The following is a 16,639-nucleotide window of genomic DNA, read 5'->3' on the forward strand; positions in this document are numbered from 1 at the left end:
CTCCGAGTCCTCTGAAGGTGCGCGAGGTTCCCGCCTCTTTTTCCGTGAGCTCGCGTGTTTGAGCACCGTCCGCGAGCGCTTATTGGCTCGTGTTACCTGAGAGAAGAGAAAGGTAGCAGCTCACGTTCTCGGTGTGTGTGTGTGTGTATGAAAAAGAAAAACCGCCGTGATAGAGAACTGCGCCAACCTAATTTCCGCGTCAGGAGGAGAATAAAACGGTGAGCAGTTTGTCGTGGATGAAGGAAGCTGTCGAGGTGACTCCGAGCGCGTCATCTGTGAGCTTGCCAACCCGTCACAGCTCAAACTTGTGTCAAGATTGCCTCTGAATCTGATTAAATATCTGGAAGATATTAACCATTAACTGGCCGTGACATATGAAACAAAAGTATCCACAGTGGAGAAGCCTTTGCATAGATCATTGCGTAGTGTTTACAGTATGTAAGGGATAAACAGTTTAGCGATTTAGTTTAGTTCCTTTATTGAGTTTTATCTGAATTACAACATTTACAGATATTGCAACCTGCAACATTATCATCAAATTATTCACTTGTTAAGCATCATAAAGCACTGAGAGCTGCCTCACAAGGAAAACAGTGTACTGCACAGAGGGGGAGATGATTTTAGAACAAGGTGCTCCAGTTCTTTCCTGGCTCATAGTTTCTCATCTGTCCCTGTGCAAAGCCTATATATAGAAAATATACACTGCTAAACTCATGTTAAAACAAGAAACTTTATAGGTTACATCATCCTTGCCTGCAGAAGTGATAGGAGATCTTTGGGAAAATTAGGTAATGGTTAGGTCAAAGCTGGCATCACAAATGAAACTGGCAGCCCCATCTGGCTTGGCTTTTCACCTCTCAGACTGTTTTCACACTTGGTTTGATTGCCTTGTCTGAACCTGAATTCAGTTGCACCAACCTCCCCTGTCCTCGCTGGTCTCTTTTCACATTAGCTACTTTTGGGTCGAACCGCACTGCGCCATGAATGACCCCGCCCCCAAGCTGATTTCATTGGTCAATTAATCATGCAGTCATGTCAAGAAAAGTTGTGACTTAACGGATTCAGTACTGAATTCAGAAATATGGATCGTGACAGAGATTAATGCTGTTTTTAATAATGTGATACACCCATACCAATGCCATAAGGTTAAAGTTAGGATGGAGGCTTTTCCCGAACTCCCCTCTTTTTATTTTAATTTACGGAAATTAGAAATGTCTGCACATTGGAATTACATTTTGAGGGAGAATTTAAATAAGAAATATGATTTTTTTTTTTTGTTGCTGTTTTTGTTTATTTAAAAAAAACAAAAAAACATTTTAAGTCATTTTGAGGCCACGTAGTGGGCCCCAGCCCCCTGGTTGAGCACCACTGACTTAGGGTTTAGTGTTTTAACATTGTGAAGGCAATCAGCACAGGACCAATAAAATTGGCTACAGGGTGGGCTATGTGCTTAACTGGTTTGGGGAAAAAATGGGTCAGTACAAGCATTGTGACGTGACGTGACATACGGCCAAGTATGGTGACCCAAGTGCTGCGGCGCCCGGGGAGCAGTCGGTGCCTTGCTCAAGGGCACCTCAGTCGTGGTATTGAGGTGGAGAGAGCGCTGTACATTTACTCGCCCCACCTACAATTCCTGCCGGCCTGAGACTCGAACTCGGCCATGACTCCCCCCCCCTTCCATTGTTAACTACTGTAAGGTAACAAGTTAGAATGAAATTATGCCAGCTTCACAACTTTATTGTTTTTATTGTGACAGATTGTCCACCACAATTTCTTATGTACAGTAGTGATTGGAGAAGCGACTCTTCTGGAAACTTTGAATCAATTGTTTTGCAAAGTGATTCACTTGTCCAATGTGCTCGGAAATATCGCACATTAAAAACATTCGCTGGTTAAATCCAGTACAAAAATATGCTGTATGGCATGTTCTACAAAACATATCAGTAAACGCCAAACCGTAATTACCAATAAAGTTTAAAGATAAATTATTTGTATATGTCTATTATTCATTTGTAGCATGTATTTGTGTTTGTAACAACAGACAGATTTACTGAAAAATTGTGAATTTAAATTATAAACTGTAAAATGAAGTACACAATAGAAATATTAATCCGCATGTAGCTCTGTCCAGTAGTTAAGTTTCTGCAGAGTAATGCTCTCATAACAAAGCCCTCACAGAGAACACTGTGGATACCCTACTTTAAACCCATTGCCTCTAGAACACAATGTGCTTTTGAGGACTATATTTATCTGAAAATGGCCCAGGTCTCTTTCCACCTATCCAGGTCATAATCAGCTTCCACCCAAGTACAGGAGCTCTGTTTAGACATAAGCTTTGTGTGCGGATCTAGGACCAGCTTTCACCGCTGAAAAACATAACCTTCATCATTATGTTCAGAACCAAAGGGCAACAGCCCTGTTCTCAATAATGATGTTCTTAGAAGTTACACTTCATAAATTGAACTTGAAAACAGCCTGCTTTACTTCATCAGCGTACCGCACTGATGATCAGTATTCAGACCACTTTCTGCATTTGATCAATTCAGATATTGACTCCCTTCTTGACTTCACATAGAGTTGGATAGAGGTCTCCTTGGGTTAAGCCAGTGGCTTAAGGCAGCAAGCTAATGCAAACTGATGGATCAGATTGCCTTGATGGAAGGAATGTTAATAGGACATCATTCGCATCATTTGCCACTTCCTATTTTCATTACAGTATATACAGATTTAGCATCGGGCGTGATGCATCTTTTTCAGGTGTCCCATCTAAAGTGACTCAGCATGAAGCTGCAGATATCTCATTATGTTGACAGTTGCAATGGGACAGTTCTCTCCCTTGCCATTTAAAAAAATATATATATACATATATATATATATATATATATCATTTGTGATACACATTGACTGCAAATTTATTGGCCACACAATCTCACCACATAAAACCAGTGTGACTATTTTATTTTTGACATCAAACCCAAGCCACCCTCCCCCTAAAGAAGAAAAAAAAAAGGGAGACCCGTGAATGCCAAAGTCCTTACGGAAAGGAAGTCCTTCCCCCTTTTCCCTGACTCTTTTACCACACTGGCATACAATGGATGTCTGTGCGAGTTACAGTTTCAGACACCAAATTTTCCACTTGGGTTTCTGAGCCTCCCAGCTGCATTTGCCTTCAAGCCTGGCTGGTCTCACCATCACTTTGCATTATGGAAATCAGTTCCTAAATAGGTTTAATTTTCTTTTTTGTATACCATTGTAGACATATGTTGCCCCAAAAAGGTATCCTCTCGTCTCTCTTTTTTCTCATTCTCTTTCATGTGTAAAGAAAGGAATCCACCAATTTGCCATCAATAGTAAACATATGTAATAATGCCAAAATATCGTTATAAAATAAAAGTAACAATAAGTAATAACTGCCATTATTTTAATTCTTAGCTGTGTCGTGATGAGAGAGAGGCGCTGTGATATCTGCTACAGGCAGTCTGTACTGCGGTACCTTCATTGACTTTGACTCAAGGAGATCTGGAGTGAGACTAATCCCCAGACTGCAGCAGCTGCACCTGACACAGAGAAAGAAAGAAAATGAGAGAGAGAGAGAAAGAGAGAGATTGTGCCCATGCTAGCATCTCCTACACTCCATCCCAATCAAATACAATGTACTTCATCTTCCTTTCTCTCTTTCTGTTACACACACAGACTCGAAGCACATTACATCTGTGACGCAGTAGTCATTTCACAGGATGGTACCAGGGGATGCCGGTGCACCGTCTGCCAGTCTGCCTGACGGGAATAACAGATGAGAGAGGGAAAAGGGGAGGAGGAAGAAAAGAGGTTTGTCTGAATTGCAGTGTAACAATTATGTGCTATCCATTCTAATCTAATATCCATTTAAGCCAATCAGATCACAAAACCAAGGAATCTTTTTGACTCAGAATTTAATTCAAATAAAAGAAATAAAAAGATATCGTATAAAGGGGTGAGAAGGAACGCGTCTTATATTTTGACATTGCCTGACCTTTTCAAATATTTCTAAGTGTGGTTTATGTTCAAATATGAAAATTAAAACAATGTCAGAACACTTAAACCTTTTTTCTTGCTCCATATTATGCTTGCACAAAAGAGTCACATCTTTGCCAATCTTCATCTATCAGTCACCACCTAATGGAATCAAACAGTCTATAATGAACCAATTACTATGCAGTGAAAGTTGTTGACTGTTAAAATGCCAGTCAGCCAGGTGGCCTATTCAAGTGACATCACTAAACATAACTTGTGCCCTCATCTCATTATGATCTTATTTATTTCATTCTATTGCAAGTGACATGCTTTCCTAGAAGCTGCTGATACTTCCAGTAGAGGAAATTATGAATATTTACATACAAAATGAATGAGCATTCAATGCATCAAAAATGTGTTATCCTCCAAATGTCAGAAGTTTGCTGAATTTTATTTTTTATTTATTTATTTTTTTACAGTTAATATATTTTACATTGTGGTTTTCTGTAGTTCCAGTAATTTTTACTCCCAACATTCGCAACATATCTCAGCCGCTTCAGAGTTATCCCTCACTCTGTGAAGGGTTCGTCAGACATGAAGCATTGTAATAAAGGCTGTCAGTGCTTCAGCACGTGCACTAATGTTCCATGCAAATATAAACCACAGAGTGATGTAAAGTATTTGCAACACAGCAAGAGCAAAAGAGGGAAGGGTGATGTATTGTGTAGGCAAACATTACTGAAATATATTATTTCATAATGCACTGAAACATGATAAACACTAACCACCAAAAAGCACCTCCATTAAACATGAAAACAACATCATGATAAACTCAGCACCAAACAAATCTAGAAATGTAAATTAAATCAGCGTTAATTACTCGCATCAAGAGGTTCGTAGCATGTTGCAGAAGGAAGCATGCATGCAGCAACTTGAGAGTTATTCTGAATCAAAGTAATTATCCTCTCAGAGGAAAAACAATGAACAACCTTCAGTGAGCGATACTGTACTCCAGAACATGATGTTCTGTATTGGTTGATCTCATCTGTACTTATTGTGTGAAATAATGCTTATAAATTATCTAACTATATCAGGGCAATAATTCCTTCCCTCCAGCAACATGTAAATGTAACTTATCAAATAACAACGATCCAATCAAGTCCATTTTTACATGTGCGAGAAGCAGCTACATGTTTGCATTTGAATTTATTACTGTACGTCACAATAAGGAAGAAAAGACATTTTACGTTTCATGCCGACTTTAAACAGTTCCAGACTACTCTCCTTGTCAGAAATGTCTTCAGTCATTCTCAGCCTAAGGTCTGTGATCTTTTTAAACAAATTGTTCATTCAACTGGTCATTTATTTCATCATGGTCATGGTGGGTTTGCTTTCCAAGGCATTCTGGGTTGTCAGTCAGCAACAACAACTAAATACAGCTTGTACTGCTCTGTTTTATGCTCTATTATAGTCTTAATTAGCGTGCACAGGTCTAAACTACTAACTTGATCTTATTTACTTTGTCACTGTGACAAAAAAAAGAAGATTTGGATCAACGCTGTTATGCTAAACAGCTGTAGTTCAACCTGTCCATTCATTGTACTGGAGTCTTTTTTATAATAAAGGTAAACACACCAGTACTGTTGTTAATCTGGTGCGCATTGGGAAACTAACCAATAGACAAAGGGAGAAAAGGAATAGACAGTCAGACTCAGTAAAACAAAAAAAGATAGGGAGAGAGAAGGAAGAATCCAAATTGAAAGAGACACAGATGAAGTGGAAAAAGGGCAGCTGAGAGAAAATAAAATTTAGGCAAGGCAAAATCAGGGATGCAAAGAGAATGTGTGAATGAGAAGTGCAGAGAGAGAGATTGAATTGGAGCTGTTGTCATTGATAGCTCAGCTCCTACTGACAGAATGGCCCGGTGGTAAAGAAAAGGCTTAGGTAGATATCGATTTTGAGAGCAGGCTGGTCTTGATTTACAAAGCCAAAGCTGCTTAAGCTGGCCAGTTTTTATTTATTTTATTTTTTGGTATAAACAAAGTCCCACTGCGCTGCCAAAGAAAAAGAAAGAAGAAAGGCAAAGAAGGACCTTTCAGAAACAGGCAGAGAGACATGGAATGCAGCACACCAACTGACCAACTAAAATGAATTCAACTTAAACAAATACAGCACTGAATAATACTTAAGTATTATTGCATGTCCATGTAGCAAAAGATACAATTCATCATCAGTCTCAATTGTTTATTAAAATGGCTGGTACTACATATAGATAAAAATCTCTTTTAAAGATGCCAAGAAGCCTTGCTGTTTATCACCTTGCTTAGTGGGCAAATTCAATGAGATTAACAAATGCCATATAAAAGTCACACTTTAAAATTGTTTGTCTAATTAGACAAACAAGTGAAACACAACAAATAAGCATTATATTATATTATTTAAAAGTTAATCATAAGTTTAAAAGGCCATAATAATAATAATTTTTGTGTCTATAGAACTTTTCATAAAGCCAGGGACACTTTGTGGAACTAAAACAAAAGAAAGAAAGTACAGTATATAACAGACAGAAATAAAACCGAGAAATATGCTCATGGTCAGTCATATTTTTTTCTGACTTCTGAAATTTATTTTCATTTGAAAGCTCTAGAAAAGAAAAAAGCAAAGCTATATAGCCCAATGCAAAAATCATCAGCTTGTCTGTCAAAGCTCCAGAGACTGGGACTTATAGGAAACAGATCTGATTCTCTAATTACACTCTACCTTCCTTTGATTACTTGCCCTATGAGCCGAGCACGCTCACATGGGCGACTGATCTTGAAGTTCCCCCTTGATGAAGTACCCAAAGGAGAGATCATGTCCAAGTGATTAGTGTATCACATTCAGGCTTTTGAGCAGAGTATACACACCTGACAACTTGTTGCCAGTTTGTTCGGTTCAGGGATCACTGCATTTCCTCTTTAAATTTGATGTACTCTTGTGTCACTCGTTTCCTTTATACTTTTTCCATTTCCACTTTCTCTCCTTCTTTTTCTCTGTAGGTTACGAGTGTTTCTTCAGTCATATCATTTGTAATAAGGAACCGGCAGTTGCTTCACTGAATGTCTTTTTTTCTCCCTTACTGTCAGCATAGTAACCACTAGGGAGGTATCTGGCATTACAATATTATATCGATTTTATTATATCCAGGTCACGACACTATGATTTTGTTATTCTTTTCCCTCTCCCCTTGTAACTACAGAAGAAAAGGGTCTTTAAAGGGGTCATATTATACTGTTTTCCATTTAATTTACTCCCTGAGGTCCACTTACATTGTTAGTAACTTTTTTTTTTGCACCAAAACAGTCATTATTTAGATTTCATGACCACTTTCCACTCTATCTCGCTAGAATTAAACTGGCCATTTCTTGCTGCTGTGTGTTTAGGATTAACAGCAAATTAGCAAAAAGTCACAGTGCTGTATGTTTTCATAAAACAACTCTTTTATCTCAAAAGATCAAGGAAATATTAGTTGGTCAACATATGACCCCCTTTAATGATGCAGCTCATCTATTTATAAATCAGTCAGATAGCAGCACATTGTGTACAGCACTTATTCACAGTAGGCTGACTGAGAAAAGAGTTTTTCACCTTCCAAGGGAAAGTTCAGCCAAAAATAAAAACTCACACAACATTTCCAAACATGTATCACTTTCTTTCTGCTGTACAACTAAAAAGAATATTAAAAAGTCTCAGTGTTGTTGTTAATAGTTGTTTTTGTCCATGCAATGAAAAACAATCTATAGCATTAAGGATTTCCTTTTTAAAGTAAACCATGACTTTCTCCCTCTACACTCTTAAAAATAAAGGTGCTTCAAAAGGTTCTTCACAGCGATGCCATAGAAGAACCATTTTTGTTTCCACAAAGAACCAAAGATCTCTTTTCTTACCTTTTTATAATCTGAAGAACCTTCTTTCACCACAAAGAACCTTTTGTGAAACAGATGTTAAAGGTTCTTTATGGAACCATTTAGACAAAAAGGTTCTTCTATGGCATTGTGAAGCACCTTTATTTTCAAGAGTGTTATGTGGAAAATACTTATGACAGCTTTAAAATAGTATTTTGGAAATGTGTTTTCCACCATTCAGCTGCTCTTTTGTAAAAGCTGAACTCTTAAAAACATGAACATGAACTGTGCATCATAAACATTCTGTTAAAACAAATCTGCTGTGCAGCTTTAGGAGAGAATCATTTAAAGGCAGGAGCAAATAAGGTGCATCAATGTGTCAATTTGGACGGTATTATTGGATATTTTTCACTCTATTCCTCCTTTTTCCTCTATTCTGACAGAACTCTAATTTGTCTTTCTCTGTGTTTAAGGTAATGCTCTGCTTGTATACCACAATGAAAGAACTTTCTCTACTCTCATGGTAGCACGATCATCTGCACAGTCCAAACTAAACATCCAGCTAACAACTAAAGAGGTATGAACTCTGCCTTGCGGCTGTCTTGGTGACAAGGATTAAGTATTGGGGTCATGTGTAAAGAGCATTTACATTCCACTGAATAAAACAGACTGTAAAGTCCAAGTATGGACTTTATGGGGGGGAAAAAGTATGTTTTTTTCCCATAGCACATACACTACCATTCTACAGTTTAGGGTTGGTAAGATTTTGTTTCTCACATAATTCTCACCAAGACTGCATTTATTTGATGAAAATAATAAGCTAATTTAGTGCTGATATTATACATTATGATAAGCTGATTTGGTGCTCAAGAAACATTTCTTATTAGTTGAAAACAGTTGTGCTGCTTAATATTTTTGTAGAAATGGTGATACCTTTTTTAAGGATTCTTCGATGAATCAAAGGTTGAATAAAAATGTTATTGAATTAAAATATGAACATAAATAACAATATTTCTGAATGAAAATATTAATAATAATTTTTTTTTTTTTTAAATCTCACTGACCTGAAACTGTCGCATAGATATTTGATAATTCCCAAAATTTCTACACATTGTCACTTTTTATATAGTGCACTATAATCCACGTTTCTCAGTTCATACATTCTCAGAAATAAAGGTACAAAGCTGTCACTGGGGCGGTACCTTTTCAAAAGGTACACTTTTGTACCTATTAGGTTCAAATATGTACACTTTAAGTACTAATATGTACCTTTAAGGTACCAAAATGGACCCTTTAGGTACAAATGCACCTTTTGAAAAGGTACCGCCCCAGTGACAGCTTTTGTACCTTTATTTCTGAGAGTGTTGGGTAATGACTATATAACTTAAGGCTTTATGCTAAAAATAAAGAATGGTTTGAAATTGATCTAGAGAGTTAGATATGGAACATCTTGTGCAGATGCGAGATCTATTCAGCCGCAGATCTGGTCCTCTGGGATGCGTCATTTTGCTGCCCGTTTGACCTTTTAAAAAAAAATGGTGTCTGACCGATGCCTGCACTGGGATGAGAGATTGATTAAAAGAAACATGAAGGGATTTCAAAATGTAAGATGTGCTACAGTGTTTTCATAAAATGAGAAACTGAATCCCTTAAGTAAATTTCCAGCTAGTTTTGATCAGTCTCCCAGTATCACTGGCATTTCACATTATGATGTTTCATATAAATGCATCAAATATAACTAACAGCATTTCTGGCTGTCTCCAATATAACTCTGTAGTAAACATAATTTCAAATGAAATGGCATGTTCCTAAAAGGATGAGATGACTCAATGTTGGAACTGACCTTAGATTAATATAATTTCATCTTAATTTGGTTGTTTCCATTATGATCATGAGAACAAAATCATTTGAGATTAGTTTACCAAAGATGGAACTCACAAACTGGAAAGAAATGCCATACAGGAAAGTAATACTAGCTGTACTCAATCTAATTCCCATTATTAAAACAGAATTAGGAATGTGAAGCAGAAGGCCCAGACTGCTCTCTTCATTTATCTGTAGTCTGGCAGTATATGTTATAAATGCTGCAGAGAGGAAATGTCAAATAAACAGCCCTCCATACCTTATCAACAGGAAGTGTAGAAAATTTTCTGTCACACACCATGCCTTTGAATCGCTTCTTTCAGAGAAACACACAAACAGCAGAAATATCTTCTCTGTGAAGAAGGTACAGATGAATGATTTTTCCACTCTGCCGATATGAGCTGTGATCTATCCAGACTGATGATGCAACCTTTATAACTGTCACACAATTCTCCTGTCATCACCATAAAGTGCCATCTTTATGCAGGCTGTGCAGAAGTCAGTGAATGAATGAATGAGTGATCAATCAATGCCAACATTAAATGTATTTTTAAATTATGAACGAGTTGGTCCAAGGTTCACACTAGAGTTATGGAAGAGGGCAGATATGCTTGGCTTGCTTTCCATAATGAAACTAGACAGAAGCTCAAAGTTCCCCACTGGAAATAACTATGGATAAAGAATAGGGACTTATTGCATGGGAAGAATGAATTTCAATAAGCAAAATGGGTTATGCGCCTATTTATATATTCTTGAAGTTATGAGCGGCATGATAATGAATAGAGCCAACTTAATATATCATTAATAATAAATCATCAAAAAAAGCACACATGAAACTATGTACAGTGCACAGCATAAATGAGTACACCCCCTCTAAAACTTAACAAATTCAGCAATTACTCTTTACTTAGATGACATGTTAGGGTTCTTTGGAGATATAATGTTCCAACAAGCTTGCTTGATCAATTACCCAAGAAGAATGTCAAAATCATTCAGAAAAATAAGATTTTCTTATCAAAGTGATAAAATGCTGTTGCACTCTCCAAAGTTACTAAATAAAACTAATAAATAAATAAATAAATAAATGTGTATAGGTTTAAGGATATTTTTGATCAACAGGTAAGTATACTGAACCAAAAATTTTAGACAAGTAATTTCCTGACAATTAAAAGTGTTATATAGCCCATTGAATCATACTCAGACTTAATGCTGGCAGCAGTGGAACCACTTGGGAGAGAACTGCCAGGTGACTTATTTCTAAGCATAAAAGAGGACAATGTTACAAGAGGAATACCAAATTATTGTTTTAAGTGTGAAAATATAGCAGAAGTAGCACCGACATTCAAAAACAATGGACTTGTGACAAGGCTCCTGAAAATATCAGGTCTTCACTTTGAGTTTTCATTTAGTGATGAGTGAATGTTTGCTAGAAAAAGAGCAGGAGAAATAACATGCAAGTGTCTCAGAGGTGGCAAGAGCTATGAAAAGAGTGACACTTTATCTCACAGAGTATGACGCAGCCTGCAGAAGTGACATGCATGGTTATTGTCACCACTAGACTCACCTACTGTAGCCAAAGCAAAATAAACTCATTTAACCTCTTCCAAGGCCCATATTTACAAAATAGAGACTTCTGGGAATCCATACTCTGGTTTCAAGAGGTCCAAAAGCATCCAAAATGTTCTGGTGTTGCTAGAGGAGGAGTACAGTAAGACGTGCTTGGTACCCACAGTGATGTTCAGTGGTCGTAAAACTTTAATATAGGGATGAATGAGTGCTGAAGGTGTGTGGGAGTTGTGCTTTGTCGATGCTGTCATGAATTCACACACTACTGCAATCCTTCATTTAAACAAAATTGGCATATCTTACAGAAAATACTGGCATATTTTGTTGTTTTTATTAAGTATATGTTTAATACATTTCAATTTTACCATCTTTCCATGAATTATATTAGTGATCATTAAGAAAATACATCATTTATATTTATTCAGAAGGGGTGTACTCATTTATGCTGTGCACTGTATACTGTATGCACATACCGTATATATCACAAAGGCACTAAGGCATCGATGGAATGTACATTAGAAACGAAGCACAGTGCTTTGTCAAACATGCATGATCCAGACCGCTGACTTTCAGGTCTACAGACATTAGTTTGCGCAACATGGTAAAGAGCTCCTCCCAGAGAGGATGTGACCCTCTGCAAACAGGATTCAAGATGGAAAATCAAACAAAGATTAGCATGCAGAAGTATGAAGCTGAAGATGACAGCTGGGAATATTCGTATCATTGTCTGATATTCCTTATGGTTTTGGTTTTTCTACAGTATGACTCAGTATTTCTAAAGAGTTCAAATTAAGGTGTAAATTTAGAGTTAAATTTAAATATAGTGTAAGATTGGATGCAATATCCATAATAAGTAAACTAGACTTGTCAGAAGTCTTATAAAGTCTTAAGTCTTAAGTTCATTAATAAGACTTTATGAAGTCAATAAAATGAAATAGACACAAAGTGAAAATAGACATTACATTAAAAAACTCACAGAAGGGCAATAACATCAATCTGTTTACTGTATATTTAAAATCGAATTATATAAGATAGCTTAGTCATCTTACACTACTGTTATTTGTGAAATTTGGACAGCAGTCTGCACTAGTCATGATTACAGCTGCACTCTTTACTGCAAAAGAGAATATGTTCGTATGAGTCAGCTATAGTACAGCATGTTAGGAAACCTGGTTTTGTTTTGTTTTTTTCAGTCATGAGCCTGCAGTGCTCTTAGTTCAAGAATTTTAACATTCATTACAATCTGACAAGGCTCAAAGGATTACCCCATCAACTGACAACAGATGCATTTACAACCCACTAAACCCACAGCTAACACTGTTAACACAGTTTTCTTCAGCTTTGAATTCAATAAGCTGGTTTAAAAGATAGTTTCTCCTGAGATGCCAATCACAGCTCACAACCATTCACCATCTAGGGTACAAATCTAATCAACTTCAAGTACACAACAAAGGTATTTCAGGATGTGTTATGTCCCCCATTCTGTGCTATGAATCATGTAATTGTTGTCCTTTTTCCTATCTGTTTTACAGCGTACTCTCAGTGTGCTGCTCTCAGCGTTCAGCTTTTGGCATCAGTGGCAGGTGCTCAGTGCGGCATGACATGGAGGTATTCAAGGGAAATAGGCCTAATTATGTGTTTTGCAGGCTCAGCCATATGTAGAGAGATATGGCCGTTAGGTAAGTGAAATTCATAATCGATATGAAAGGACATCCAGGGCATAGCAGGGTTTCCATCCAGATATTTTTATGTGAAGTTTGGGTTATCACATAAAAAGATGGATTAAAAAAAACAACAACAAAAAAATGCACATAAAAAAAAAAGGTCTTGTTTAAAATGTTTTTTGTTTGTTTGTTTTATTCCAGGTAAAAATATGCAAGCATAAATTACAATGAAAATACATGAATTCCTAGATGAACATCAACCTCAATGTGTCAGTCATGTGACTGAATAATTCACTCACAGAAGAAAATGTCATCAGATCAAATATGGTAAAAAATATTTTCATTGGGGTGGTGCCTTTTCAAACAATATACCTTTGTACTTAAAAGGTCCATATTGGTAACTTAAAGGTACATATTAGTACCTAAAAGGTACAAAAGAGTATGTTTGGAAAGGTACCACTCATATTTACTTTTGTACCTTTTTTTCTGAGAAAGTGTAACATCTCAAAAGTTTGCTCATCAAAATGATTGGCATGCGGTCACTAAAGATAACCCATTTGCTGCTTGATAGTTACAAAGATAACAAGTTTGTCAGAGCATTTTGTCTGTGCTCTCTAAAGCACAAAGGATTTACTATGTTTAAAACAGTTGAGAAACAGTTGCTATAACTCCCATTTCTATTTTGCGTTAATTTTACCCTCAGTTGAATCATTTGTTTCTGCATAAATTAAATTTGCAACTTAGATGCATATACTAAATTGGACAAAGTTCAGTCAATCAGTTAATCTTATGTTTTGGAAAAAAGATACAATGAAACTATACTAAATGGTTTGTATAAATAAACTATTCTAATTGATCACAATAAAAAAAAAAAGAGTTAATAAGTTGCTGTAACAACATCGTTGCGCAATCATGAATGCAAATAGAGCTTTCTAAAAATGAAATTTCATACAGAGAGCTGCCACGGCTCATGAATGGCCTTCGGCATTGAGGGGGAAGTGAAGCATTTCTCACAAAATGTGCTGTGCTACCGACTGTTTTTTATTTCCTAGGAAGAGAAGGAGGGGAGAAAAAGAGAGAGAAATAAGACTTTTGGTTCTTTTACACTTCAAATGAGTTCAGATGCACACATACACACACAGCTCAGCGATAAGGGGGGCAATCAATCATCATCACAGTTGTTCATTGAAATAGCCATCAAACAGTGCGTCATCTTCATGCTTCATTTGGTCACTCCATCCAAACACCCTCACCCTGCAACATCACGTCACCCTCTCCCTCTCCTCTCTTGCATACCCAGCTGGTTTCTCGTCATGTTTGTTGCTGCTTGTGATACTGAGGTAGTGGGTGGGCTTCCCTCCCTCTTTTTCTTTAAGCAGCACCCATTACCAATGCAGCACCAGTGACTCAGCCTGCTTTCTTCCATCTTACACCTCACACACACACACACAAACAAACCAACTCATACACAAACAACTCACTCGACACATGCAAAGCACATGCCCACAGTCGCCCTCTCTCCCACACACACAAATACATGCAAACGCAATTAAAACCCACACACAGCCGCTGACCTCTCAATCCCTTCAGATCCCTCAAACGTATAAATAAAGGCACCAGATATGTCCAAACAATTAGCGCTGTTGACTACTTACATGCCTACAGTCATAATAATGTTGCAGCTCACACAAACCCAACACTTAGTCAAACCTACTGATGGGATAACAAGTAGTCACGATGTCAGTTCACGAGTGAGCCACCTCCTGTACAACACACACACACACACACACACACACACAAATCATTCATATGATTGCTACAAACACATCATCCAAACATCAGATGTCCACCCAAAAGTAAGTGAACCCTTTGTCACAACAATAGCCGAACGATAGCCTGGTTAAATGAATAACACACAAACAGTAATACATTTTCATGTCTTTATTGAGTGTGAACATTCGCAGTGAAAGGTGGAAAAGATATGGGAATCTTTAAGCTAAGGAGTCTTCCAAAAGATAATTGGAGTCCAATCAATAAAAAACATTTACAAGCGCAGTTATAATGAAGCGACAGCAGGTTATTGCTTAGTCGAGATACAGTTTTCATTTGTGTGGCCAAGTATACATGACACACTGCATAATTTGAAAGATGAAATACATTGCACATTACCTCTGTCTATTGTAGAATATTGTTACTACCAAACTCTCTTTTAGATCCCAAAAGCAAACAACAAATGGTGCTGTATTACTGAAAAATCATGATCTCAATACCAGAATCATAATTGGCCAGACTTGATTAATCTTTTCTGAATTCTTAAAATATTAGTATCCAAGACATGGTGAACCCAGAGACTGCAGTGTACATAGTGAATGTTTAAAAATTTAGCTTAAAGGTGTGCTATACTGTATATAAATAATGGTCATAAACGGCTGTTAGTATGAGTTGACAAAGCTGACTACAGTTACGTCGTCTAGGTCTGTCAATCAGATAATGTAAAAAGCAAACTGGTAAAATTTAGAGCAGACCAAAGCATTTCCTAAAACAGAGTATGTAAAAAGTGCATGTAAACACATTTACTAAAAGGAAATTTGAGATGTTGGTCAAAGACATACTGTACTAAATTTTAAGTTTAAATAAAACTTGCTAACAGAAGACCTCAAATTAAGATTAAGTGAATAATCGTAAGAATAAAACCAAAAACTGTTGACTTGCATAAAGTTAGAAAGGTTAAAAATGGAACAAATATCTTTAAAGCTTTAATGTTGATCTGTCTATAGATGGAGAATATTCAGCACTGTTGCTACTCATCCCAAGAGTGGGCGTCTTGCAAAGATGACTGCAAGAGCACAGATGCAAAATACTCGATGGTATTAAGAAAAATCAGAGTGTCAGCTAGAGACTTACTGTACAGTACAGAAGAATCAGAAGCATGCTAACATCTCAGTTGATGTTTCTATGATACTATGATAACTAAATAAGAATGGAGTTCACGAGAGGATACCATGGAGAATGCTGCTGCTATTCAAAAACAAAACATTTATGCACATCTGAAGTTGCAAAAGAGCACCTGGATGTTCCATAGCGCTACTGGCAACATTATCTGTGGCCTGGAAAAAACAGGAGAAAAATGGGCAAACATAACATCAAAACTTCATCCCAGCGGCCATCATGGTTTGGAGCTGCTTTGGTGCCTCAGGGCTTGTATAGCTTGCAGAAAAATAAATTCTCAACTTTTTTTAAGGACGTTTGCAGAGGAATGTTAGCCCATCTGTTTGCCAATTGAAGCTCAACAGAAGTTGGATGATGCAACAGGAGTAATCAACAACAGAATGGCATCAGCAGAAGAAAATACGCCTTCTGATGTGGCCCATGATCTCAAGAGAGCGCTTCACACCAGACATCCGAAAAATATTGCTGAACTCAAACAGTTTTATAAAGAGCACTGGTGAAAATGTCCTTCTGACCGTTGTGCAGGTCCGATCTGTAATTACAGGAAACATTTGCTGGAGGTTATTGCTGCCAAACAAGGGTCAGCCAGTTATTAAATCCAAGAGTTCACATACTTTTTCCACCCTGCACAGTTTATGCTGTGTGTTTAATAAAAGACACGAAAAAGCATCATTGCTTTTGTGTTATTTATTTAGCAGACTGTGTTTGTCTGTTGTGAAT

At 37.1% G+C, this 16,639-nt stretch overlaps 1 long non-coding RNA gene across 3 annotated transcripts; it reads left to right on the plus strand.

The window, feature by feature from the left end:
* The first annotated feature begins 81 nt into the window (after positions 1 to 81).
* LOC131540380 (uncharacterized) lies at positions 82 to 16,639 on the plus strand. 3 transcript variants are annotated; one of them, XR_009271266.1, is made up of 5 exons: positions 82 to 218; positions 3,694 to 3,828; positions 8,351 to 8,454; positions 12,839 to 13,297; positions 15,748 to 16,639. It is a non-coding gene; the product is annotated as an uncharacterized LOC131540380 (long non-coding RNA). The 3 variants fall into 3 exon arrangements; XR_009271265.1 differs by having other exon boundaries at positions 12,839 to 12,985; positions 13,172 to 16,639; XR_009271264.1 differs by having other exon boundaries at positions 12,839 to 16,639.

Source organism: Onychostoma macrolepis, chromosome 05, assembly GCF_012432095.1.
Source record: "Onychostoma macrolepis isolate SWU-2019 chromosome 05, ASM1243209v1, whole genome shotgun sequence".
NCBI classification, from domain to species: domain Eukaryota; kingdom Metazoa; phylum Chordata; class Actinopteri; order Cypriniformes; family Cyprinidae; genus Onychostoma; species Onychostoma macrolepis.